We start from the raw sequence: 3,759 nt of genomic DNA, 5'->3' as shown, positions 1-3,759 counted from the left end.
GCGGCGGGCGGCGGCGGCGCGAGACGCACAAAGAGGGAGGAGAGAGGGCGCCGCGGGGGCGGGCCGGGGGCGAAGGGGCCGAGGCCTGGATTGGGCCGGGCCGAGGCGAAGGGTCGTAATCGACGGCCTCCGATTGGCGGAGCTTCCGTCCTTCTCGATGCGCGCTGGGATTGGCCGGACCGTTAGGCCAGGCGAGGAAATGGCGGACGAGCCTAGCGAGCTGGGAGGTGTCGCAGCGCGCACTTCATTTGTTACTGCGCGAACTGAGCTCGGAGTCCAGAAAGGAGGGGTTAGGGTGGGGCGAACTCTATGACGTAGGCACCAAGCGCGTTCTCATTGGCTGAAGTTGATGGAATCAGTCAAATTGGGTTGCGTCGTAGTGTCCTGGGATTGGCTGTCGCTTGTTCGATTCGTTTTCCACTCCCCTTCTCCGGGGAGCAGTTTCGCTGGGAGTAAGCGAGAGGTCGCGGCGGAAAAGCCACGGCCGGATGAGATTTACGGCGGGGAGGAGTGGAGCAGGGGCGCGCATGCGTAAATGAGGCAAAGCCGCCTCTCCGCTCCCCCTTTCACGGTCAGCCCCTGGGTCCGGAGCGGAAGTCCTAAGTGACGTCAATCCTCTGTTCCCATGGTAACCCGGGGGCGGGGCCAGTGCGTGCCCGTAAACCCGATCCGTTGACGCCGCAGGTAAAAAGACATCCTGTTTTCTTTGAAAAAAATAAAAAAATGAAGGAAAAAGGCTATAAAAGAGTCTTATTGAAAGATTAAAAACATTTGAGCCGATAGAACACATAATTTAGGTGGAAAAGGATACAAAGTTGTCAATTCTAAAATTGGTTTACAAATACAGTGCAGTCTCAGAATCCGAGCGGAGTGGTGGTTAATTAAATCATCTTAAATTCACATAAAATAACAACAACATAGCGGGGAGGCTTGTAAACAGAATTGAAGAGGAGCTTGTCTTTCCAGATAATACGGTATAAAAAACAATGAAATAGTATGATGGAGGAAAGACAAATTAGTGGAAAAGTCTCCGGAAATAGACTTCCCGTATATAGGTAAAAATACCACAAAGGTGGATTTAGCTAATAGTATAAAGTCCTGAATTTAAACAGTAAAACAATACAATGTAGGTGGCTATCGTGGTAACCTAGGGGTAGAGAGTATATGGATACAGGAAACGAACTATAAAGATATACTTGATTACCAAAGAAATTAAAACTGATAAAAATTCAACAGACAATAATAAATTAGAAAAATATACTTGCCACACGATAAAGAGCTAATATCTTTAATATGCAAAGAAGTCTTAAAAACTAATTTTAGAAAAGACAAAAACAGTAGATAATGAGCAAAGACTTCAAATAGGCAAGTTTCAGAAAAGCACGTCTGAATAGTCAAAACACATAAAAGGGTACCAACCCCCTTAGCAGGAAAATGAAAATTAAAGTGACAATAAGGAATCTCTTTATATAACCTTCAAAAGCGCAAAAGACAAATGTGCTGACACCTACTACTGTGAAGTTCTTTTTTGGAAAGCATTCTGTTGTCTATTAAAATTGTACCCCTTTCAGGAAAAATAATAAACCCTTTCAATATAGCAATCCCTCTCCCAGGAATCTCCCCCAAAGCAAGGCATGTGATTATATAATGTAATGTGTTCAAGGTCTTTTGCCTTTACTGCAGCATTGTTTATAATGGCAAAAACCCGGAATCAGTGAATTTCCATCAATATGTGACTGGTTGCACAAGGTGAAATATCCACAACTCTGAATAAAGCAGCCTTGAAAAGCAGTTAACCCATACCAGCTGAATTGGAAAGACTAATGTGCTGTCTCGTTTTTAAGTGAGAAAAAAAAGCAGATAAATCTGTTACATGATCTTGTTTTTGCAAAACAAACTCCATACATACGTGTGCACGTTGCGTACAGAAAGCTATGGAAGGATGCACAGCACGCGTTATCAGTGAGGACAGCAGAGAGGGAAACAGGTACCTGGAAGTTATCGAACACCCTGTAAGAACCCTGCCTATTTTCAAAATGCGCTTCATACTTTTTAAAAATGTGTGAGATGATCCCATTTATTTAACATTATTATGTAACTATAAAAATGCATTGACAGGACAAATTCCGATGCCGGTGGAATCTCAGGTAATATTTTCCTTTTTTCTTTCCATATGTTATTTGAATTTTTTGTACTGAGCGAGTGTTTATCTAACAAAATGTGAAGTTAATACTGTGGACGAGAAAAAATACAACATTTTTAAATCATAGTTTGAAAATGAAGAAAAATTAATTTATTCAGTAAATACAACAAATTGTATGGAGGAGGGGAGAAACTAAAACTGCTAAAATTCAACAGATAATAATAAATTAGAAAAAAGAGCCATTCAGTGTTCGAGCAATACTGAGTGCAATACAGCTCGGTGGATACCTCAGAAGTAAAACTCAGTTCCTGCCTTCCAGAAAAATCACTTAGGGCTTAAAATTGGATGCCTTCTGATTTTATACAAGAGTACAGTATAATGTATATATAAAATATATACATGTGTGTGTGTGTATATACTGGCGCAGAGCTTCAAAACCCTTGGGATTTCCTGAGTGATAGTGTCTTGTTATTCATAACAAGCTCCTTTGAAGCATGCCTCAGTTTAAGCTAGCAGGGTGACTGACTCATTGCCAGCCCTGAGAGCCGTGAGATAGTTTCAGGATGGTGGCTGTTCAGAAAAACCAACCAACTTTTCAGGCCTACCCCCCACCTCTAGGGAAAGGACAGAGGCTGGAGATTGCTTTCAATCATGGGGCTAATGATTTAATCAATCGTGCCTGTGATAAAACCTCAATAAAAACTCTGAACAATGAAGTTTGGAGAGTTTCTGAGTTGGTGAACATACTGGTGTGACGGGGGGTGGTGCACCCTGGCTCCATGGAGGCATAAGCTAGGCTCAGGACCCTTCCAGACCTTGCTGCCCTATGTGTCTCTTCTAGCTGTACATTTGTATCCTTTACAACAAAATAGTAATAATATAGTGCTTTCCTAAGTTCTATGTGTCATTCTATGTGAATTATTGTACCTGAAGGGGGCAGGGGTCGTAGGAACCCCAGAATTTGTAACTGAGTTGGACGGAGGTGTGGGTAGCCTGGAGACCCGGGACTGTGGCTGAATTCCTTAAACTGTGTGGGCTTTGCCAATTCAGGATAGTTCATGTCAGAATTGAATGGAATTGTGGGACATCCACTTGGTGACAGAGAATTGGTGTTGGAGGGAGCGGATCCATGGCTGTTTGCCTGTGTGTCCAGCCTGTGGAGAGCCCCGCCTGTGATTCCATTGCCTGAATTAGGAATAATACCTCCTATGGAGTGAGCACCCATGATGCACCAAGTACTTTTCATAATTTTATTTTTCCTGGACAACCATGTTTACTTATAGCTTCCTATTAAAGGTATTTCGAACCAGAGGTAATGGAATTTGTGAGTTAGATACAAATTAGAAATAATAGCATAATAGATATGTGCAAATCACATACCTGGTAAAGGATTTGTATCCAGACTCTCAAAACTCAACAATAAGAAAATACTATTTTTTTTTTAAAGGAGCAAAACATTTGAACAGACACATTACCAAAGAAGATGTACAGAAAATAAGCACAGGAAAAAGACACTCAACACCACTGGTCATAAGGAAATGCAAAAGACAACCTATGAGATGCCATTACACACCTATATGAATGGCAAAAATTAGGGAAGACCGACTATACTAAGT

Source organism: Pteropus alecto, unplaced genomic scaffold, assembly GCF_000325575.1.
Source record: "Pteropus alecto unplaced genomic scaffold, ASM32557v1 scaffold43, whole genome shotgun sequence".
Taxonomy (NCBI): Eukaryota; Metazoa; Chordata; class Mammalia; order Chiroptera; family Pteropodidae; genus Pteropus; species Pteropus alecto.
The sequence above is the reverse complement of the archived record's forward strand: the minus strand, read 5'-3'. Positions refer to the sequence as shown.